The sequence below is a fragment of the Dreissena polymorpha genome, chromosome 3 (genome assembly GCF_020536995.1).
Source record: "Dreissena polymorpha isolate Duluth1 chromosome 3, UMN_Dpol_1.0, whole genome shotgun sequence".
Taxonomy (NCBI): domain Eukaryota; kingdom Metazoa; phylum Mollusca; class Bivalvia; order Myida; family Dreissenidae; genus Dreissena; species Dreissena polymorpha.
The window spans coordinates 116,892,690-116,918,463 of NC_068357.1; the positions used below are offsets into that span (position 1 = coordinate 116,892,690).

The 25,774-nt window shown below is 36.2% G+C and overlaps 3 protein-coding genes across 4 annotated transcripts in view; 2 read left to right on the forward strand and 1 right to left on the reverse strand.

Annotated features, from left to right (window-relative positions):
- Positions 1-2,283, reverse strand: part of LOC127872528 (uncharacterized) — a 50,214-nt gene extending 47,931 nt beyond the window's left edge. Inside the window, exon 1 of the mRNA XM_052415852.1 lies at positions 2,144-2,283. The gene's annotated coding sequence lies outside the window, so the exon portion shown is untranslated. The remainder of the gene's footprint in view (positions 1-2,143) is intronic.
- Positions 1-25,774, forward strand: part of LOC127871160 (T-complex protein 1 subunit eta-like) — a 98,142-nt gene that overhangs the window by 516 nt on the left and 71,852 nt on the right. The gene's annotated exons all lie outside the window — the stretch shown is intronic.
- The window catches only part of LOC127871159 (uncharacterized protein C2orf42-like), a 53,107-nt gene continuing 29,865 nt past the window's right edge, over positions 2,533-25,774 (forward strand). For both annotated transcript variants that reach the window (XR_008045165.1, XM_052413889.1), the window contains exon 1: positions 2,533-2,665. The gene's annotated coding sequence lies outside the window, so the exon portion shown is untranslated. The remainder of the gene's footprint in view (positions 2,666-25,774) is intronic.

The following is a 25,774-nucleotide window of genomic DNA, read 5'->3' on the forward strand; positions in this document are numbered from 1 at the left end:
CCTACGGAAAACGCCCAAAACAATATCCCTCCGCCTATGGCTGGGGATAACAACACAATAGTAGCGTCAAGACAGTCTAAGAGCAGACAATTGAAACTACATATAGGCAACAGAAGCCGAAGATGCAACACATCGTAACAGAACCAAAGACCTGTACACAATTACCAAGAGATTAGCATGAAAGTTTACCAAGCTATAGAGGCCAGTAAGGGCGGAAATAGTGTAGTGATCGCAAATGACGAGGGGTAGAAGAAAAGGTGAGTTCATCATTCCAGGAGCTACTCAACAGGCAAGCTCCTGTGAACACTCTGGACATACCACCTGCTGCAGGTGCTCAGTCAATCGGTGCTGTCCTACAAAGAAAGAGGTTAGCAGCGCCATCAAGCAATTGGGGAACGGCAAATCTGCAGGACATGACAGCATACCCGCAGATTCACTTAAGACTGACTCAAAGACCAGTTTGAACATACTCTACCCCCTATTCAGCAAGATATGGGAAGTAGAAGAAATACCAACAGAGTTGAAAGAGGAAAGGTCATTAATAGCGTAATGAAAAACACAGTAGACATGCATCTGAGGGACAAAAAGCCGGCTTCCAAAAGATGAGATCGTGCACAGATCAGATAGCAAACCAGTGCATCATTCTGGAACAATCCAACTTAATTGACTATAAGAATGCGTTCGACAGAGTTGACCGGGAGTTCCTCTGGAAACTCTTGAGGCATTAAGGAGTGCCAGAAAAGATTACAATCATCAGGAAGTCTTGGGAAGGGATGACCTGTGGAATCGTTCATGGAAGACAGTTCACAGACGCCTTCAAAGTGAGAACCCTGGTGATGCAATGCTGCTTACTCTCACCTTTCCAGTTCCTGCTGACCAAAGCCTGGGTATTGAAGACCTCCAAGAATAAGAAGCAAAACAGAATCAAATGGACGCTCTGGAAACCGTTGGACGACCTCGACTTTGCTTAAGGTCTGGCTCTTCTCCAACACACCAAACAATAGATACAGGAAAAGACCAACATGGTAACTAACAACTCAGGTAGACTGCGGATCACCATCAACAGAAGGAAAGACAATGTGTTCAAGACCAACGCATCCAAAAAGGTACAAGGTGAGGCGCTTGAGGAGATGGACAGCTTCACCTGTCTCGGCCGCATTTTGGACAAATATGGAGGACTGGATTCAGATGTCAGAACCAGCATCAGTAAAGCACTAGCAGCCTTCCATAAGCTGAAGAATATATGTGGATTCAATGCAATCTGTATCACCACCAAGATTATGATATTCAATACCAGTATGCAGCCAATGCTCCTCAAGGAAGCAGAGATCTGGAGAACCACTGGCTACACCATAAAGAAAATCCAGGTCTGCATCAACGCCCGCTCAGGAATATATTCCAGATCAGTAGGCCAGACAAGATATCCAACAAAGAATTATCGAGAAGAACAAAGCAACAGCCCCTTGAGAAAGACAGCCCTTCGCAAGCATTCTCTCACCTGGAATCTCTAAGGAAAAGGAAGAGAGGGTAGCCTAGATACTCCTGGCGCCACAACCTTGATGCAGATGCACAGCTGATGGGCAAGATGTGGGGGCAGCTGGAGAAACTGCCCAAGAGCCAAGACGCCATTAAGGAAGCTGCTGGCAGTCTATGTCCCAGATGGGACCACAGGTGAAGATGATGAGCTGCACACCTCATTTACAAATTTCATCGGTTTGACGACCGGATTCATCCAGCATTCTTAAGTTTTTATATAGAAAAAATACCCTAACAAATCATTTGTATGCCCGTATTTAAGTTCAATATCTTCCCCACTCTTATAACTATATGACATGTGAGTAAAACAATTATTTAGACGATGTGTACAAACAACAAAGTATATTCGCTCTTGGAGTGAATACAGTTATAAATATCTGTCTTACTTGTCCACAGAAATTATCAATGCAGATTGTTTACTCAGCATGTGTGTCTTATTTATTGGGGAAAGACGTGATCGCTGAACAAGCTTTAAGGATAATGATCATTTGTGTAAAATACGAAAGGTGCATTATACAAGAGTTTGATTAATGTCAGCGAAATCGAAAGTAGAAAGTCTTTAATTTTCATTAGAACAGCTAGCTTCAGAATGTGGCAAGATACTTACTTGATTTGTGTTTGTTTTTAAAACAATCACTTTAAAATAAAAAAAAAGGAATTTCCTATTCCTCAGTGAGCATTGTGCTTAGATCTTATAGTATTATCCGCTGTTATTCTTTTGGCCTACATTTCTGTAATGGAAAACGAAAGTGCATTCCATAAACATGGATAAGTTATTAAGGCTCAGAATAATTTTGTTTACAAAAAGTAGTGACTATCTCTATGCTTCAATAAATATTTAAACATATATGTCATATTTATAATACTTAAATATATTTAATCACTTCTAAAATGGCATAAAACATAAAAGTTGTTCCCCAAATGTTAAACTTTATCCAATGAAAATAATTTATAGATCATGTGCTTGATTTTAGCCAATCACCTCGCACGTTTCTGGGCGCGTTCATCGTCAGTGACAATATGGCGTCTACAAACGAAATGATTTTTTACCAAAGTGATAATTGTTACAAATTTTAAATGAATCGAAAAACAATACTTTAACAACACCCAAATATTTATAAAGTTTGCCGTAAGTATCAAATTAAAATACAATTTGAGCATATATCAGTAAAATTGTCAATCTTACAATTAAACAAAAAAAAATGAGACACAAATAAAGTTCTGGCTACCATAACTTAGTTCTAGTTCTGGCTACCATAACTTTAAATGTCGCTTTTTATGATTTTTGACAGGCGCGACTTTATAGTTATGGACCAACCCCATTAGGAAAGTCAACCAGAAATTCCCGAAAAGTTGACAGTTAACAAAGACCGGTCCAAAACAGCTTTTAAATGCAGTTATTGGCCCAAATCAACCACTTGATCGGAAGGATTGACATTTTTTCACATTTAACTGATATATTCTTTCACAAAATACTATCTTCAACATTTAGAATTTATCAATTCTGCTCTTACCAGGGTTCGACACTAAGGCACGTCCGACAGACATTGTCTAGTAAGATCGGTGGTCGGGCTAGTCAAACTGCGGGCTAGCTTGTCCGACTGGTCGTACAAAAAAAAATCTATACTGATTCATATAACTATTACTGAATGCTGTGAAAACCTTTATTTTTTAATGTGTAAAATTACTCTAGTATCCGTTATTTACATTAAAACAAAACTAGTGTATTTAAATAAACGCGGAGCATTCGCATGATTCATTGCTATTTTTAGACGCAAAGAAGAGCTTCCTGCAGATATTGCTTGTTTAGATTGGTCAAGTTGTCATGAATATTAATGATTTTCTGCAGTGTCGTAAAACTGTAGAGCATGATTTTACGACTTCTATCGAAAATCGGTATCGTCAATGTAAACATTTTTGCGTAGCAGACAAGAGAATGTAATTTAAAGAATGGCTTTGTTCAAGTTCAGATTTTCGTCCGACAAATCAGTTAATAAAAAAGAATCCGACGCTTAAACTGACACGAAACGTAAATATGAAGAAACACGAAAATGTCAATTTTATCCTAGATGGAAAATCGAGTCAGTTCCCATGGATTGAATTTGACGGAGTAAAGCAAAAAAAATGGTTTATTTTATTGTTTTACTCTATGCATCAAAAAAAATCTGGTGTTCACTTATTATTTACTGATAAATCCTGATTAAACAGTTACATGACACAATTGTGTTCATTAACTATGTCATTTGTGGTCTAGTAGACATCAGGTTCGGGCTAGTACATTTTAAGAGGAGCTGGTCCGACGGTCTTGCGGTAAAAAAAGTTAATGTCGAACCCTGCTTACATATCAAGAAAAACAGTGATGTGACAGACTTTCTTGAAATGCGAATCTCCGGAGATTTCTTGGTCATATGACGTTATTTCTATTTTTAGTAACATACCACGTGCTCAAGTGTTTTCAAATTCAGAATGACATTTCACGGTATTTTTGATTATTCTGGCTTGTTTTGTGAACAAATTGTAGTGTAAATACAAACTCAAGGTAAATATTATTTAAAACTACCTGATTCACACTGAAATCAGTCTTATAATCCACCAGACATAAGCTGTTAATCACAATTAATAGATTTCAGAAAACGAAAGTAATGTTTCCAATTTCAGCAAAAAATGTCAAGGTCGTTCGGAAAGTATCCAAATGAAAACCCGTCACGTGACAAAGGGACAATGGCGTCAAAATTGAGAATTTCAGATTGATGAGAGTTATTTTCATCTATTGCAAGATTCATTTTAAACATTTGAACCTTAAAATATTCCCCAATGCAGTAATTTATATCCATTCACCAATATACGTAGAAATGTATCCAAGAAAATGAGCTTTCTTTGATTTATAGCGTGACATAAATATGTTACCACTCTGGTTGACTTTCGATACGGGGCTGGCTTCAGCGTACAGGTATGTCAATACTATATAAACTGTACGCTGAAGTTTCTTTAGCTACTTTAGTTCTGGCTACCATAACGTTAAATGTCGCTTTTTATGATTTTTGACTGTCGCGACAGGTGAGTCAATACTATATAAACTGTATGCTGAAGTTTCTTTTGCTACCATAACTTTAAATGCCGCTTTTTATGGACCAACCCCATAAGGTAAGTCAACCAGAAAATCCTGAAAAGTTGACAGTAAACAAAGACCGGTGCAAAACAGCTTTTAATTGCACTTATTGGCCCAAATCAACCACTTGAGATGAAAGATTGACATTTTTCACATTTAAGTGATATATTCTTTCACAAAATACTATCTTAAGGCATTTGAAATTTATCTTTACTGCTCTAACATATCGAGAAAAACAGCAATGCGACAGAAAATCACTCGAGATTTCATGGTCATATGACGTTATTTTTATTTGATTAACATACAGTACAGCCAAAGGGGAACAAACGTATTTCGCGATCCGCGGCGGCAAGGTGAAACGAGTCGATGCCGCGTCAGTTGTTGAGGCCGCGTCAGTATGCGGCGGCAAGTAGCATTTCGCCGCGAAACTTCGCATCTGTCTGCCAAAGCATGCCGCGATCCGCGACATGATGCCGAGTCGATGCGCATCATGAAATAAAAAATCTTTTAAAAATTATTAGTTACATGTACAGTACAGCCAAAGCGGAACAAACGTATTTCGCGATCCGCGGCGGCAAGGCGAAACGAGTCGATGCCGCGTCAGTCGTTGTAGCCGCGTCAGTTTGTGGCGGCAAGTCGCATTTCGCCGCGAAACTTCGCATCTGTCCGCCGAGGCATGCCGCGATCCGCGGCATCATGCCGAGTCGATGCGCATCATGAAATAAAAAATCTTTTAAAAATTATTAGTTGCATGAAGATAACAAATTTTGAAAGAACAATTATAATAATAATTAAAATCATAATAAATTTATTGTGCGCGGATTGTATTATCATATACATGTAAGCATAGTTAATGTGTCTGGCCAATTAAGTTTGTTTCCCGCCCGTAGTGTATGTATTTCACATATAAACAAGGTCACGTAATTATGATTTCGCACATACAAGTGGTCAATGCTCCAGCATATGGTGGATTTATAAATTAATTGCATGTTTATTCTGCTATTATATTTTAGCTGAGAAAATCAGCAGTTTGAAGCCACATCAATAATCAAGACGGTGACGACGTATTTGTTGTTTTGTTATTTATCAGCTTATTATAACTATTGTTTGAATATGCGTATATAAACACGTTTTATTTTGTTCATATTATACAGTTAATATCGCTACTAATTACCCGATACTCCCGTATATTCCAGTTTTAAAGCAAATGCTGGTAAATATTTACGATACACAAACATTCTCGATATTTCCTTAAGTATCAAATACATTTTGGCATTTGTTACTATTTATAGAGATGATGAAATAACGTCTAATCGGGGCTTTTTTTTCCCCACTGAACACGCGATTTACGCCTGACGTGATGTTCATGTATTTATACAACACAAAATACACTCAAACTTTCCAAACGACGTTCTACATGTCTGCATAATTTTCGCGCGCTTTTTATGAAACAAAGGATATTTTAGCACTGTTTATTTGACACTAGAATTTGCCAAAGGACGCGTTAGCATTAAAATTCGGAAGTGTGTTTCGGATTACAAATTGAATAATGATAATCGAACGAAACATTAACAGTTGCGCGTAATTAATTCTACGCTACACATACATGTATGTACATGTAGGTGGATATCTTTGCACTCGATCCGCCGCGTACGTATGCGGCGGATTTACTCCGCGAAAGTACGCGAGGTTAATACAGACTCGGCGTCGTTGCGCGGATCGACGCAGAGTGCCACTGCGATACGCCGCGTCAACACACTATTCGGCCGCCGCGTACTAATAATCTGGCCGTGGCGTAGCCGCGGATTATGTTTGTGCCGCTTTGGCTGTACTGTATTGTCCATCAATATGAGAATAGATCAAGATTAAATTTTTATGTACCTCAAGTTGATGGCTTTACTAGTTCTTCATTTTACTACAATGGTATTAAGGATTGGAATTCATTACCTGATAATATAAAGTCCATCAAATCGAAATTTACTTTTAAGAATCTTGTTGAGAAACATCTATTAAATGAAATGAAGGTAGACGAGAATTCCATGTATTTTTACTTTTAGATTAGTTTTATTTTATGAAATTGCTTATTTTTATGCTAATTTGTATGAGTCTGTGTACTGTCATGTCAACGTTTGAAAGTCTCACTTTTTTAATATGTAAAAGAAATAATTTAAAGATCATGTCGTTTTTATCTTAAGAACTGAAACAAACTATATATTTATAGTCACTTATAAGACCTGTTTAACAAAATCCAGGGACCCCATTGGAAATATGCTTATCCATGTTTACATGTCTAGGCTTTACGGGTTATCCTGTGTATACATCATGTCGTTATATTAGTTAGATCTGTGATAAAAGGCACCATTTACACTTGAAGTTACAATGTTAGCTATATCGTAGTATTTGTATTTGTACTTAACATGTTACGATATTGTAATGCATTGATTTTATTGAACTGTAAAATGCTTGACATGTATACACACATAAAACTAACAAACTACCGTAATTGCTCTATGTTTTCGGACACTTAAAAATAATAAAAAATTTTTGTGTCAGAAAACTTAGATACGAAAAATATTCACAAAATACAGGTGTTCGAAAACTTAGAGTCGAAAATTTAAGTGTCCGAAAAAAGCGTCATTTGTATCAAAGACTACCGGTAATAGCACGCGCTTGTAAAATACCATGCCGTATAGTATAAATTACAGTCATATATTTTTGCACTGCATTTTAAATAATTTTAAATGCTTTATTTATTTGACAGAAAGTTATTGCAAGGTTGTACTTTGACCAACGAGTTCAAAGATGAGCATGTGATGTACTGATACTCGCTAGTATGAACCTGAAATTAACGCATTAAAAAAAGCAAACTATGAATTCTTTGTTTGGTCATTTCCGATAATTGTTGTCTAACTCCTTCCATTGTTCGTAAAACTTGCAATAGGGTGCATCACACTTTGAAGCGTTTAGTATTTGTCACAGTTATTTTACTGAGAAGGGTTGGTACAATTTTGGTAGATAATTGAACTGTTAATTGGCACTACCCATGGTAATTGTCATAACGCTTGTTATACTATCGGGCGAAACCATTGTTTAATACCAGCTTACAAGGTTATTTACCCAATAACGCAAATGTAATGGTCCGTTGCCCTCAGGCATGCACCTGCCATGTTTTAAGATGTTAATCTGGTTGTAAAACCCATTGATCGAAGTGTCATATGATATCGAAAACAGGACCGAGATTTGGTAAAATAACGCTGTAAAATATACTGTCTGAAAACTTAGAGACATTAATTATGGACGAAAACTTGTGTATCCGAAAATTAAGAGTCACGAAAAATAATTATTTTTGCTAAAAAGAGGGGTGTCCGAAAACTTAGAGTGTCCGAAAACATAGAGTAATTACGGTAACTACCATGTGCTCACATGTTTTCAAATTCAGAATGACATTTCCCGGTATATTTTATATTATTCTTGCTTGTTTTGTAACCAAATTGTAGTGTAAATACAAATTCAACATAACAATTATTTTAAATGAACTGATTCACTTTGAAATCAGTCTTTTAATTCACCAAACGTAAGTTGTTAATCACAAATAATCGATTTCAGAAAATGAAAGTAATGTTAACAATTTCAGCAAAAAAATGTCAAGGTCTCTCGAAAGTATCCAAATGAAAACTCGTCATGTGACAAAGCTACAATCGCGTCAAAATTGTGAATTTCAGGCTGATGAGAATTATTTTCATCTATTGTAAGATGCATTTGAAACAATTTGAACCTTAAAATATGCCCCGATGCAGTAATTTATATTCATTCACCAATATATGTAGAAATGTATCCAAGAAAATGAACTGTCTTTGATTTATAGCGTGACATAAATATGTTACGACTCTGGTTGACTTTCGACATGGGGTTCTAGTCAACGTACAGGTCTGTTAATAATATATAAACTGTTCGCTGAAGTTTCTTTAGCTAACACAAATAATGCTACCGGTATATCCTTCTATTACCATGTATCGAGCGGTTAAGGAAACACCTCTTTAAGGCAACAAATTCTATATAGATGCAAACAATGCAGCAATAAACAATTTGCCTTCAAAGATTTATAAAATTCCTGTTAAATACATATGTCAAAATTGTTTATTTGCAGCATGTTTTACCATGCAAAGCCAATAGATCCATACACAACCACAATAACATCCACTACACGAGTTGTTACCTGGCATCGAGATATCACATCCAAAAACCAGAGTACTCATTTGCAATAAGCAAAAGGCAAACAAAACTTCGAAATTCAATTCATTGAAAATATTTATACAAACTGGAACAGTAATGCAACTTTTTTAGAACTTCTAATTACAATTTAACAAGTTTTGTTTTATCGGTCAATCTTCTTTTAAGCAGCAAAACAACAAAAGTGCTTGAGAATGGCATAAACACAAATGTTCGCCATTTGTGCAAATACAATTTTGGAATGTATGCTAGTATTAAAAGATTTGATAAAATCAGCATCCAATCAGGACAGGGTATACTCACTGAACATGTGTATATTGACATGTCACCTATTTGGCGATGTGCGTGCACAGATTGTTCCATGCAAAATTTTCTGAGAATCCGAATAAAGTAAAAAAAAATCTTTAAAATAAATACATGAAAGTGTTGTGTTAACACTAGCGCAGTTGTCTGCCTCACTTTGAAATTTATGTGGAAGTTTAATAAAGAGGCCGAAAAAATTGAATGAAATATGGATAAATTTAGTTTTTTGTAGTTGAAATATGATTTTTAAATGCAATTATACTTTTTTTTCCTTCAAACTTCAAAAAACTTATAAATTCTCATTTAACCCAACAACAGATATCTAATGGAATTTACAAGCCCCCTGTATACAGTACAGCTCACACAAAACCAACAAAGTCCGCAGCTACGCCGCAGACAGATTCTTTTCTTTTCGAAGTTACTCTGCTTCCACAAAAAGTATTTATTTGGCATGCCTCTGAGTCCGAAGCACTTGGTGATAATTCACGGAAAGACGCCGCGTCTGTTTTTGCCTCATTATTGATCCGCGGAATCACGCCACATCTTTACACGCGGCTATTCGCCGAAAAGATATATTTACAAATATTGATTGTATTCTATTACAAATGTTAAATAATTTTCAAATTAACAGATATTAGAAACAGATACGAACAATATTATACCCCAGGGGTTTTTTACCTTATATAACAGACGCCGAATATCGGCGTTTTTCCCCAGCAATCTAGGCTGGTTTTTTCCCCTTTCCGGACTGAAAAATTCCCATAGCAGAAGCTTTTTCCCCTCCATCAAACAGTTCCCAACAATTGAAATTTACAACAAATTAGCTCGAAATTGTACAATGCACTGTTTGGTACCCATCTAATTATAGTTCCCATCCCATACGTAAGAAGATACTTGTACTGAGTTTTTCCGCATTTTATCGGAACGTTAAAGTTGATTTTTACTGTAACACCCGCTTTATTTGTACTACGTCATTGACATTCGCAGGTTTTTTTTCCTGACTTTGTGAAGCGGCCCTGGCCCCTCACTTTGTGCAAAAATGAGTCGTGAACTTGTCAAAATAGTGAAAAATTGAGTCGCGAACTTTTCAAAATTGTGAAAATTGAGTCGCGAACTTCTTAAAATTGTGAAAAAACGAGTCGCGAACTTCTTAAAATTGTGAAATTCGAAGTTCAATGCATTAGTATAGTTAAAGCATGTTAAACACTTGAATATTATCAAAATTTCCTTAAATAATCAGGGCTTCCGCTGTCGTTCGCCAAATTCGCCGTTGGCGAAGATTTCGCAAATTCGGCGAATAAAATTCTCGGTTGGCGAAAATGCTCGGCGAAACGTTTTTAAAATTCGGCGAATAAAATTTTCGGTTGGCGAAAATGCTCGGCGAAACGTTTTTTGCCTGTCAAGTACCATCCCAGATAGTAAACTCTTTAAACCGTCGACTGTGCGTCAATACATCATCGTGTTATTAACCAGAAAATTTGATACGCAGTCTGCAGCAACACCGGTCAGAACCGGTCATCGAAACAAAGGAAACTTGCTGGTGCATTGTGTACTGGCAGTGACGTCACCATCTATGTATAGAACGCTTGTTGATGTGAAAACAAAAGGTGTTATCGAACATTATGTCAATACCACGGGCCTTGCAAAAGCATTTAACAAAAAACTATTTCTTCACAAAAACACATAAAATCTTGTTTCAACAGGAATTTGAGAGCATTTCTGTTTAATAGTTTCATTATTATAATATTTTGGGAAAGGTAAAGTTTGATTAAGAAACCAACAATTTCGGAAATAAAAAGTATACCATTCACTCGTTGTAATATATTTCGGATATGTTAAAAATTCGGACATTTAAAGATACGGACATTTATGTGTTGGTTCGTTGTTGATAGTTTGTAAAACTATGTTTTATCATATTTCAGGCAACTAGAATGGATGGTGGCAATTATCTGGGCCTTTCTGTCAAGAAATATGCGTGAAAAACATTCATTTATTTGAGCCTAGAAATCATCCACCACTTACAGAAAATGTTTTAACAACAGAAGCTGTCAAAGCTGATGTATATCATATCCAAATGACCAAATATAACTGTTTAACAATATGAAGTGAAAGGCTTTGAAAATAAAGCATCTTTAGTCTTGATCAACTGTTATGTTTTGCAAAGATTGAAATATGTGCTCAAGAATGAATATCTTTAATATAATGAAAATGTGCTTATTTTGTAAACAATGTGAACTGAACATGTGCTTATGATGTATGTATAAACTGATATTCTGTTATGTAGAATAAAAGTATGATTATTACATTGATGTATGTATATCTAGATGTATGCATATCTATAAATGTTTTTTGTTATAAACTGATATTCTGTTATGTACAATATTCTAAAAGGATGATTATAGTAATAAATATATTTAAGCTTCATATTGTAGTTGTTTGAGTTCTTACACCCCTAGACTTTCACGAGGCGGTCCCAAATGCTTGGCTAAAACTTTGGCTACAGTTTCTAAAATTTGGCTACAAAAAAATCCAATTGGCTAAAATGTTGGCTAAAGAAATTTTTGAGCCAGGGGAAGCCCTGAATAATGCAATAAAGGCATATTTTTCTTCTATGAGTACTGTATTTGATACAATAACAACACATATACATATACCTGATTTGCAAAATTCATGTACCAAATGTAACTAAAATACCTGGCCCCAACACTTCTTTACCACAGGTATACCATTTATAAACATAGAACATTTCAAGGGCACATAACTCAGACATGTGAGGGTTTGATACTAAGGCACGTCCGACAGACATTGTCTAGTAAGATCGGTGGTCGGGCTAGTAAAACTGCGGGCTAGCTTGTCCGACTGGTCGTACATAAAAAAATCTATACTGATTCATATAACTATAACTTAAACTGCTGTGAAAACCTTTATTTTTAATGTGTAAAATTACTCTCATATCCGTTATTTACATTAAAACAAAACTAGCAGGCTTGGCGAAATTGAAAAAAAGCTGCCGGTCATCCGGACAGGCATTTCAGATAATGTGCCGGTCCGGAGAAAATTTAGCCGGACCAAAAAAAAACAAAAAACACAACTATGTACATGAACAGTAACATAAACCCTTTATTTTAGCTCTGACAACAAGCCCTGCCAGTGCTTTATCCTAATAAGATAACAGTTTTTCAGTCTTTTGCCTTTTCTTTTTTCTCATCTTCGGTAAGCTGTATTTTCATCTGGCTTTGCACCATCCAACGAAATATATAACAGGGCATCTAATTGATCAAACTATATTTAACTGACCAATGATATCCATTTAGGCGTTATAACAACGTAAACTAAAGTAAACAATAAGTATCGAAAATAAAATAGCGATTAACAGACACTAAGTTGTACAATTTAAAATGATAACTTTTTTAGAGACCTATGGCAAGTGCATGTTATAAAGATATCACTAGAACATTGTTTATATTTAATAAACAACCTTTTAAAGCCATGCTTCATAAAGAAATTCAGATTTTAATGTTCTTATCTACTCGAAAAATATGTCTAAGCTACCAAGATCTTTTTTGTTAGAACGCAGCTGCCGATTTTGCGACTGAGTTTGAAAGTACAGTGTAGGTGTTGTGTAACCAGTTGGATTTGCTATTTGTACGTAACAAACTTATTGCAAAAATCAAAACAATGATTTCTCTTTGAATTTTCAACTATGAAAAAAATATGATTTGTTTGCATTCATTTCACATTTTGCCGGTCACCAGGACCGAAATTCTTGTTAAACCTGCCGGACCAAATGGATATCTGCCGGTCAGGACCGGCGGACCGGCAATTTCGCCAAGCCTGAACTAGTGTTTTTAAATAAACGCGGAGCATTCACATGATTCATCGCTATTTTTAGACGCAAATGAGAGCTTCCTGCAGAAATTGCTTGTTTCCATTGGTCAAGTTGACATGAATTTTAATGGTTTTCTGTAGTGTCGTAAAACTGTAGAGCATGATTTTACGACTTCTATCGAAATTTGGTATCGTCAATGTAAACATTTTTGCGTAGCAGACAAGAGAATGTAATTTAAAGAATGGCTTTGTTCAAGTTCGGATTTTTGTCCAACAAATCAGTTAATAAAAAAGAATCGGACGCTTAAACTGACACGAAACGTAAATATGAAGAAACACGAAAACGTAAATTTTATCCTAGATGGAAAATCTAGTCAGTTCCCATAGATTGAATTTGACGGAGAAAAGCAAAAAAAAGTTTTATTTTATTGTTTTACTCTATGCATAAAAAAAAATCTGATGTTCACTGATTAGTTACTGATAAATCCTGATTAAACAGTTACATGACACAATTGTGTTCATTTGCTATGTCATTTGTGGTCTAGTAGACATCAGGTTCGGACTAGTACATTTTAAGAGGAGCTGGTCCAACGGTCTTGCTGTAAAAAAAAGTTAATGTCGAACCCTGCATGTTCTGGACTTTACAGCTTTAGATCTCTGTTCATTTTACTCTTGAAAATGTCAATAATTCTCTCAATATCTGAAGAGGAAACTGGACAATTCCTTCGTCATGATAATGTTCATATTCTGTGATCCTGACCCTCGCCAGTGCATGATGATCTCCCTGGGAGGTTGTCATTTGATCTGAAACATTAGGTATACATTGAACAACAGTACTTTTGTAAGAAATGTAAATGAGTTTTTTTATTTTTCACATTTTTTGCAAGGAATAAATAGCCTACATACAAAGTTTGAATCATGAATATGCGTCATGAATATGCATTTAAATTAAAAAAATATATATGAAGGGACCATATTATTACTTTAACCAAGATTTATAATCGTAAACAGATACGAATAAAAAGTCTCAGTCATCAATTCTAGGGGCCGTTTTGACTAAGGGCCGTTTTGAATCGCTTCCATCAATACATACATGTAAGCCGCGGCAGATGCTTTCACTTTTATCAAATGACTTTCCTTACAGTACGCTCCACGCGTTTTCCCAAAAAAACGCGCTCCCTCCGCGTTTTTTTTCTGCTAGCGAGTGTTCACGCCGCGTTTGGAGAGCGAGGTGAACTCGATAAAACGCTCGCATTACGCCACGTTCGCTAATTCCCGCGGCGTGTATTACTTTAGCCTAGTCGGTAAATGCAGACAATTTCCGTTCTTATCAGTGACCGCCTCGCAATGCCGCGTTAGCAGTGTGCTACTGGGCATGCCAAAAAATAACATTGTTATAATAAATTGTTTAAATACTGTAGTACATGTATAAAAAAGAAAATTGCATAGAAAATTAATATATGTTTTAATTCACAGGTACGTCTACAATATGAATTAATACGCCAGATGATCATTTAAAGTTTATAAGGATAAATGTTCCGTAAAATTTCCAAATGAGAATAATAATTAGTAATCCGAAACACACTACGATTTTAAATGTTAACACGACGTTTACAAATGCTTCCAATATACAGTCATCATGTATATTTCCCGACAAAAGCGCGCAAAAATTATGCTGCAATGTACAAGGTCAAGGTATACTCCTGCAAAGCTCGCGTGTATTGATTTTTTGATACGCAGAGAACACTAAATTCTGTTGATTTCGGTTAAAAGCTTATTTGGTATTTTTTAACAAAATTATATCGCGAATAAGTTGATATTTCCTACAAAATAATTTCAAATCGATCACGCTGAATCTTTATCGTTACGGTATTTTAGTAGAGTAATTATTTTAACAGTAATTGTACTGTAAACTGATTAAAGAAGACATCTGGGTGGAACTGGATTAAGTGTTGGACGTTATGAAAACACGCAAAGCTTGTCTACTGACCATAATTGTGAAGACTGCTGTCTGCGGTGTTTTGACAAAAGGGATTAACATGTGTGAATGTCACTCTGCCGATTTGGTCCATAATTACTGGTAAACATTGTTTTGAATGTCAACGCAATTAGAATACAACTGTGAATCTTTAATGCAACATAAACTCAATAGTTACCACCTTCTTTTAGCAATCAATGGAATAACTTGCCTACAAAGAGAAAATAAATGCATTAGTGAGCAGAGAATTGACTTTGTTCCGACAATTAAAACCATTCCTTATGCATTCGTTGAACGTGTTTACTTGAGTAAGTTATGCCTTCAGACAGGAAGCGGCTTTTCTTTGATAACGTCAAACTGTCAATCCACACAGATTTGCGACACTTTTAGGGTCCTTGGTCATTTGTTTACATGTTCAGTACAGAAAAAAACCCTGCTTACATGAAAACTTTGGATTAAATTATCAAAATAAAAACAATGTTGCAAACTGTGATTATATTAATTGGTAAGTATCAGTTTAAAGACGATGTTTTGTTTGTCGTAAATCAACGAGTTTTCCATACAACTACTTCTACAACCACGTGGGGATTGATCTATCTTGGTTGTTTTTTTAATGGTAAATTATATATATATAAATAAATATATAAATGTACTTGTAATACATGTAAATGTAATTTTATTTGAAAATCAGGAAGTCAAACAAAGTTAAATTGATCGTTATCTCGTAAAACGCGGAGTTTCCCCTGCGTTGCCAACGCCGAGGGCCGCCGCGTCGGCTTATCAGTTTTGCCGATCGTTAACCGCCGCATCCAAAATCATGCAAACGTCCGCGTATTGTGGGATTTTCTTAATCTCCCTCCAGGTCAATCCCTGCGTAGTAACGAGGGAAATTGGGGAAAACGCGTGGAGTGTACTGTATAATGTTATCAATGTGCAAGTTGCAAAACTTACCTTCTGTAGTAGCTTTTGCTGCATCGGAATTATTTTGCATTTTTTAATTATCTTTTAGTAGTAATGAGCGTTCCGCGTCGCCATTTTTTTTAAAGTGACGTTGCTAGGCAGAGCTTTTACTATTTACTTCGGTTACACCGTTCACATAACACTTTAAAATCGATTAAAACAAGCAAACATCGGTAACGTGAGACAACAATTTTTCGCGAATTCAGAATTAAAAACGAGGTTATAAAACTTATATTTCTGTTCTGAAATGGCCGTTTTTTACAGTTTTGAGCACGAAAAGTCAGTTTTTCACGATTTAAAATGGCCGTTTTGGTAAATAATCATGTCAATGTCAGGTTTGTGAATTGGCCGTGTCAACATTGTGAAATGTCCGTCCACGGCCAATCGCAAAGAAGGAAAAAAGCCCTGATTCGTATCTGGGTTTCTTACTGAACTCAAACATGCTCAAATCACCTGATACGGTTTGCACGCGTCGTGTACAACTATTTCGGTTACAAATTCTAGATGAAATAACTTTTAAAATATAAGGTATAATTCTTACACACTGTATCGTTACTGTTACCCTGTTTCAGTTCCTTCATTATTGAAACAATTATTGTATTGTATACTGACTGCAAACAAGTGTCGTGTACAGTTCATATTCTCCTGCATTAACCAATAAGTAACTTAATTATGCCCCCCTTCGAAGAAGAGGGGGTATATTGCTTTGCTCATGTAGGTCGGTCGGTACACTACGCGTCCCGCGATTTTTGCCTAAATCACCGACACGCAGTGGTCATTATTTATTTTGGGTGAAAAATCAACGCGATCTCGCGCGTTTCATCACGCTAGGTCGAGCATGATCACCGTGTATGCTATAAATATCATCTCCGCGGTGATTCACCGCGATTCACAGCGCTCATGGTCAACGCGGTGAAGAACAATTTTCCTACGTTACATGTGCATGTCTAATCTTCACAGAGATTATAGCAATATGGGATTATTAGCATTGTTGGCAGATATAAGAGAGTAGCCTTTTTAAAATGTCAACATGTATTTCACACCCATGTCCCTGACAGGTTAATTTTGTCTTTTTAAATGCTGCGTATAAAACAAAACAGTGTTCGCACCTATGGGTATGATACCGCAACTGGAGGAGTGATAATTGCGTTTTTGATTATGCAATTAACAGTTTGAAGCCATGGAGAACTCATAACTGATTGTAATGTAATCGTCGTATTTTCCCCGAGTCTCTCGATTCCCCGATGATTACGTTTCAACTGTCTCAATCACATACATGCAACTTCTTCCGTCTTTATCCATTGCTCGATAATCCCGCATATGCCCGATTTCCATTTTAAAAGCGAATTCTGGTTAATATTGACGATAAGAGTCCTAAAGAATGTCATACACGCTGTATTGTAACCGTTACGCTTTTTCAGTTCCTTCATAATTAAACAATTATTGTATTGTATACTGACTACACACTTAAATGTCATGTACAGTTCATAATCTTCTTCAACTACCAATAAACATCTTAATTTATATTTAGATTTTATGCAACATGTACACATCATTTTCTGGGAATCGAGAAAGTGAGTTTATTTTGTGAAAATAAATCAATATCTGTTTATTGAATTTGTCAAACTTTTATATATATATATATATATATATATTAGCAATTCTTATGAAAATAAATATCGTTATTTTAAATGTTTTAAGCAATTTAAGTCTTTTTCTGAGAGCATATATGGGAATTAACTGTGTGAGCTACTTCAAAATGTTAACAGCCATACAATCATTGTTTTGACAGACGACACGTGCTTATCTTAAGTTTGTTTCTGGTAATACACTGGATATTGGATGTTTGGGGCTTGATTGGATAATAAAACAAAGACGCAGTCGGCGGTTTTCAGTAGAACTTTTGTACAAACCAACTTAATCAACAGTGCACATGCTTATCTAACATTTAGGGATCATCAACACGGGCCCAAGCAACTTGCATGGACCATAATACACAGTCCGATGGTTACATTTAGTAGCACATGTGGTCAGAAACTAACAAGTTCGAGTAATAAAGCACCGAGATTATGATCTGAAAAATTGCATGGGGTCCGAAATGAAACAAAATGCCACCAAATCAAACGATTCACCGCCTAATTTTAAGTGTAACAAACTATGTTTGAAACATTTAAAATAACGATAATTCCGAACGCTCACAGCTTCCATTTTCAAAAGTATATGCTGTTCAACATTGCTCGAGAAATTGTTAAGACAAACGTTTACTAATGTTCCATTAAATTAATTTTACACGCTACTATTTTATTAAATAGATCTAGCAGCCCAAAGCATGGCGATTGGAGACGCGTACATTAACTGAAGCAATGTGTAAATTTAAATTTAGATGCACATTTAAGTCATTTTCTGAAAATCGGGACGAAGTGAAAGTATTTATTTTACAAATAAACCAACATTTGATTTTATTCAAATGGTCGACATTTATATTTGTGTCGTCTGTGTACTTTAGCAACTCTTTAGCAAATAGATATCTTTTATTTCGACGTTTAAAGCAAGTCTCATTTCCGATATTAAACTATGTAAATTTCTTCGGTATGGTTAATGACCTACACAATCATTGACAGATGACATCCGATGGTAATTGTATGAAGTATGCAGAGAAGCTGACGAAATGTTAAAACAATCGAGTAAAAGTAAAAATATCAGGTTATTATCTGTACCTGTTTCTTTCGGAGTGAATACTCGTTGTGGCTGCAGAGAAACCTCCACAACAAAAGAATCTGTAGCTGCGAACTTTGTTGGTTTTGTGTGAGCCGTACTGTACAAGTGTCATTTCAACAAATAAAGATATTGTTTGGAAATCAGGATTCGACATTCAACAAGTACGGTGTTTACTTTCATATTTGAATACAGTTTCGCGATCCAATGTGATCTAAGTCTAGTAGTCACCGCGATTTGCGGTGTTTCGCAATGATTCTACAGCTGATCTTTATCGCCAGATGGTCGCAGTGAAATCACGGCGGAATCACCGTGAATCAACCACAGAGTGGATTCACAGCGATTTGCGGCGAATCACTGCGACTTGCCACGTTGGCCCAAACGCGGTGGTCCATGATTTAGGCAAAAATCGCGGGGCGCGTAGTGTACGTCGGTCGGTACGTCCGTCTACCAGATGGTTTCCAGACAATAACTCAAGAACGCTTGGGCCTAGGATCATTAAACTTCAAAGGTACATTGAATAGACTCGCAGATGACCCCTATTGATTTTGAGGTCAAAGGTCAAGGTCACGGTGACCCGAAATAGTAAAATGGTTTCCGGATGATAACTCAAGAACGCATACGCCTAGGATCATGAAACTTCGTGGGTAGATTGATCATGACTCGCAGATGACCCCTATTGAATTTGAGGTCACTAGGTCAAAGGTCAAGGTCACGGTGATTCGAAATAGTAAAATGGTTTCCGGATGATAACTCAAGAACGCATACGCCTAGGATCATGAAACTTCATGTGTAGATTGATCATGACTCGCAGATGATCCCTATTGATTTTCAGGTCACTAGGTCAAATGTTAAGGTCACGGTGACCCGAAATAGTAAAATGGTTTCCGGATGATAACTCAAGAACGCTTAGGCCTAGGATCATGAAACTTGATAGGTAGATTGATCATGACTCGCAGATGACCCCTATTGATTGTCAGGTCACTAGGTCAAAGGTCAAGGTCACGATGACCCGAAATAGTAAAATGGTTTCCGGATGATAACTGAAGAACGCTTATTCCTAGGATCATGAAACTTGATAGGTAGAATGATCATGACTCGCAGATGACCCCTATTGATTTAAGTCACTAGGTCAAAGGTCAAGGTCATGGTGACCCGAAATAGTAAAATGGTGTCCGGATGATAACTCAAGAATGCTTATGGCTAGGATCATGAAACTTCATAGGTACATTGATCATGACTGGCAGATGACCCCTATTGATTTTCAGGTCACTAGTTTATATTAAGATTTCATGCAACATGTAAAAGCCATTTTCTGAAAATCGAGAAAAGTGAAAGTAAATTTTGTGAAATTAATCCAATATCTGTTTGTATTTAAATTGTCAAACTTTTTAGCTCACCTGATTGCTCAGGTGAGCTTTTGTGACCGGTCTTTGTCCGTCGTATGTCCGTCCGTCAGTCCGTTAACATTTGCTCGTAAACACTCTAGAGGCCACATTTCTTGTCCCATCTTCATGAAACTTGGTCAGAAAGTTTATCCCAATGAAATCTCGGCCGAGTTCGAAACTGGGTTCAGGGATTTCAATAGATTTTAGAAACCAGGAGTCAATGACCCCTGGATTGAAATTTTGAGGAGTCAAATTGAAAAATGCTGGGGTCAATTTTGAAGTGCGTTAATTGTGTTTTTGTCTGAGTTATTTATTTTTTTGTAGATAAAAAGATGCTCAAAGAGTAACAAAATATCTTAAAAAATTATACTGCTTTAATTATTAAATAACAATACTATGATACATAACACAACATATTTTAATGATTTGGTACACAAAGATAATGACAAAATATAAATAATTTGTGCGAACAATATCGACTAAGTTTTTCACAAACAAAACATATTCCTTTCACAACTTTTATTATTTCTATCACTATATATACTATGTTTATTTGTAAAAACAATAAATTCTCATTAAAATCTACTTCATCATAAACAAGTCTTTTAACACATTTAAGTAATTTAAGATATGTAAGGGTAGCACCTTTTCATCACATATTTATCATCATTACATGTATATTAGCATCATACATGTACCTATGATAGCTTTTGTAACAAAACACAATCTAACTGCATGGAACATCTAGTATATCTATTACTGTTTATCCGAATACTATACATGTCCGAAATATGTACACTTAAGAATGCCTTACCTGTAGTAGTTTTAGTAGTAAATCCAAATTTTCCTTGTTGTTATCTGGTTTAACAAACCTAATCAAATGTTTGTTAAATCCAGTTTATGCTTTCTCCATTATTGAATAACCATTACTTGTAATTTGCATCTGTTGTTGTTGAATCGCCAGCTTTGAATTGAACGCGGGTTGAATGTTAATTTACAATAATCCGGCATTTACAATGTCGAAGGTCTTGACGTAGCAATTTAATTCTACTCAGATAATTTATATCTAATCAAGTAAATGTGTTTTCATAATGTCTATGTGTAGTATTATGACTTGTTAGTATAAAAAATGAACTGTGCTTCCAGTTTATATAAGATGGGTGTTACTCGTAATTATCGGTGGATTAACAAACTGACATTACTCGCTGGACTTAATAATGGATCTACATAATTAATGGACCCTTGATCAATTTTGTTTTTTTCTTTAATTATTTTTGCCGACTTTCTTTAACCGTGCCGTCTGCAAAGTCTGCAAAAACCCTGCAATTATCGGATTGTCAATCAATTATCACGTAATCACTGCTGCTAATTACCCAGTTAGTGCGCATGCACTATTTAGACGGTGACATGTGTATTGGGAGAGATGAGATAAGATAAACAACGCCCGGGGTATTCCTTCGATTATAGACTGAGTTTCAAATACTGAAACATTAATGTCAATTAGGAGCACAACGGGATTTATTACCATGGAACTCGAGATGTTAACTGCCTGACGCACGGGTCAAATTTTCTATGCGTCAAAATGACGCACGGCAGAAAAAAGGGTTGCGTCAAAAGCAAGTCGTTTTTAATTTGCTCACGTCAAAACGCAGGATTCTGCGTCTATTGAAATCCCTGGGGTTGTGCTGGGTCAAAAACTAGGTCACTAGTGGCAGTTTTCCTTATTTGGCTATTGAGAATTCTTGTAAACACTCTAGAAGTCACAATTTTTGCCCAATCATCATGAAAGTTGGTCAAAACATTGGTTCAGTTGATGTCTCGGACGAGTTCGAAAATGGTCGAGATCGGTGAAAAAACATGGCCGCCAGTGAGCGGGGCATTTTTCTCTATATGTATATAGTGGCAGTTTTCCCTATTTGGCTATAGAGAAACCTTGTAAAGACTCTAGAAGTCACAATTTTTGCCCAATCATCATGAAAGTTGGTCAAAACATTGCTTTTATTGATATCTCAGACGAGTGTGAAAATGGTCGGGATCTGTGAAAAACATGGCCGCCAGAGGGTGGGGCATTTTTCTCCTTGTGTATATAATGAAAACATGTGAACACAGTAGAATTCACATTTTTGGCCCAATTTACATTTGTTTTCTTGATACAAGAGTTGAGTTAAAAAATGGTTCCGGTCAGTTGAATAGCATGGCTGCTGGGAGGGGGGAAGTTTTCTCATTATGCCCCCCCCCCCCCTTTCGAAGTAGAGGGGGTATATTGTTTTGCTCATGTCGGTCCGTTGTTCACCAGATGGTTTCCGGATGATAACTCAAGAGGGCTTATTCCAAGGATCATGAAACTTCATAGGTACATTGATCATGACTCGCAGATGACCCCTATTGATTTTCAGGCCACTAGGTCAAAGGTCAAGGTCACGATGATCCAAAGCAGTAAAATGGTTTCCGGATGATAACTCAAAAACGCTTATGCCTAGGATAATGAAACTTCATAGATACATTGATCATGACTCGCAGATAACCCCTATTGATTTTCAGGTCACTAGGTCCAAGGTCAAGGTCACGATGACCTGAAATAGTAAAATGGTTTCCGGATGATAACTCAAGAACACTTGGGCCTAGGATCATGAAACTTCATAGGTACATTGATCATGACTCGTAGATGACCTCTATTGATTTTCAAGTCACTAGGTCAAAGGTCAAGGTCACGGTGACCCGAAATAGTAAAATGGTTTCCAGATGATAACTCAAGAACGCTTATGCCTAGGATCATGAAACTTCATAGGTACATTGATCATGACTCGAAGATGACCCCTATTGATTTTTCAGGTCACTAGGTCAAAGGTCAAGGTCACGGTGACCTGAAATAGTAAAATGGTTTCTGGATGATAACTCAAGAACCCTTATGCCTAGGATCATGAAACTTCATAGGTACAATGATCATGACTCGCAGATGACCCCTATTGATTTTCAGGTCACTAGGTCAAAGGTCAAGGTCATGGTGACCTGAAATAGTAAAATGGTTTCTGGATGATAACTCAAGAACGCTTATGCCTAGGTTCAAGAAACTTCATAGATATATTGATCATGACTCGCAGATGACCCCTATTGATTATCAGGTCAAAGGTCAAAGGTCAAGGTCACAGTGCCAAAAAACGTATTCACACAATGGCTGTCAAGGTCACGGTGACTCAAGTTAGAAAAATGATTTCCGGATGATAACTCAAGAATGCTTACGCCTAGGATCATGAAACTTCATAGGTACATTGATCATGACTCGCAGATGAAATAATGATGAAACTTGACCAGGATGTTTGTCTTGACAATATCTAGGTCAAGTTTGACATTTGGTAAAGATTGAATGAACCGACTCCTCTCAGGTGAGCGAACTAGGGCCATCTTGGCCCTCTTGTTTTATATTTTGTGTTGTCTGTGTACGTTGGTTTGGTTCTCATTATGTTTAGCAATTCTTATGAAAATAAATATCGCTATTTTAAATGTTTTAAGCAAGTCTCGTTTCCGAGAAAATAATTATATCGGTGGGAGCTTACTTCAATATGTTTACTGGGCTATACAATCATTGTGCTGACAGACGGTACGTGCTTATCTAAAGCTTGTGTCTGGTAATACACAGGATATTGGTTGTTCCGGGCTTGATTGGATAATAAAACAGACGCAGTCTGCAGTTTTCAGTAGAACTTTTGTACTGACCACCATAATAATTATAAGTGCACATGCTTTTCTATTATTAAGGGATCATAAACACTGGTCGTAGCCACTTGTAAGGGCAATAATACACAGTCCCGTTGGTTATTTTCAGTAGCACACATGGTCAGAAACTACATGTAATTGGTATACGTTGATTTTTGGAAAGCTTTACATGTAATTTGGCCCTAAATTTAGCTCTACTATTGCTTAATAGGCAGGGATCATATTTTTTTCGGTTTTGTCATTCCTAGACCGATTGGGGTCATGAAAGACCGATTGAAAATCCCAAAGAGTTGGTCCGATTCTGTTCGCTGAAATTCCCATGTCATGAAATCGATTACGCAGTGCACATGCTAACATACCTTAATTACATTCTTATCTCGATTAGGTGTGATAAACCATTCACTACTGTCTCTAAACCGGTCAGGACCAGTCTATTGCACCTCAGCCGACTAGTATCAGCGTATGACCCCAAACAACGAAGATTCGCGCGGTTGTGTATCAGTCAAGCGTGAATAACCCAGTGTCGATGTCAATCGATAATTTCACTGGCTTATACCTAGCACACTAATCCGTTCATAATGTGCTCGTCCACGATAAAATCGTGGACAGTTACTTCGGAGATTAAAACCTCGATGTTATCCTCGTGGAAATTGTGCATTTCATGCATGATACAGTCAGTAAACTTTCATATAAACAAAGAAGAAAATCGGATATTGTGCAATAATTGTGGGCAGACCTTTTACACTGAGAGCACGCGCTGTAACTAAACAATACATGCCGATACATTTTCCCACAGCGTAATAATCCGGCAATAAATGAATGAAAGTTGCGGTTTTGATTGACAGAACAGCCGAAAGTTATTTTTATGGGCGGAACTTCACATTAAATAGTACACAAGAAAAATAATATGCATTGTATAAATCTTTAGTAAAAATCGTGTTAGAATCGAAATAATTCGTGTACTTTATTGTTTGTTGTTGAATAACCCACGACCGGAGGTTAAGATGCGTGCTTTTTAATCACTCGTGCTTCGCACTCGTGATTTTTTATCCCTACGCATCTTAACTATCGGCCGTGGTTTATTCGACAACAAACTATAACGTACACGAATTGTTTTTCAACTATTTGGTTTTATTATTGCCAGTTGCCAACCTACGCACAGACATTTGTTAGATTCAATGCATGTGTGTAAGCTATTATCGAGTCGACAATGATTTAAAACATCGGTATAGACTCACACAGATTAATAATATTGACAACGATGAAAAGTCAGATAAAACAGTTACCGTTCAAACAACAATGAAATAGCTAATGATAAAACCAATTGAAAAAACTTGTTTGTTCCGTTTAAAAAAAATGCTTAAGGCAATTTAACTTGTACATTATTATACCCTCTTCATGAATGGCAAAATCAATGGTATATATTTTAACGTAATTTGTCAAAATATCGGATAAAAAAATTCGGACACTTTTTCCACATTTAAATCCAGACCGATTGATGTTGCTGGAAAATATGATCCCTGTTAATAGGTATCTATTTTTCCCCTTAAATAACTTTAAAATTGCAATCTCAATGTAAGCTGCATTTTTAACAGTCTAAATTAACTAAGTTACAGGCATTTTGTATATAATGTTTGCATTGTTTAACAAACAATGTTTGAGCATGATTTGAACTAGCATTTCTAAAAAAAACATATAATTAATGGTTCATGACGTAAAAGACTAAACTTGTAATAATGCTTATCTAAAAACAATTCCCAATTGCGTTTTTTTGTGCCCAATTGGGAAAAGTACCGGTACCAGCCTAATTGGGTAAATCTGCGCGAAAAACTCTGAAATTGTGACCATTCATGTCATGAAGTCTTCATATTGGGAAATTGGTGTATTTGAATTTTTGCTTTACTTTAGAATTGATAACTAAATGTTGTTAAGTTGTCAATATTATACTTACTTAGGTTCAAGCCTTAGAGCTGCACAGGGAAACTAACTAAATGTTGTATTTTATTTATAACA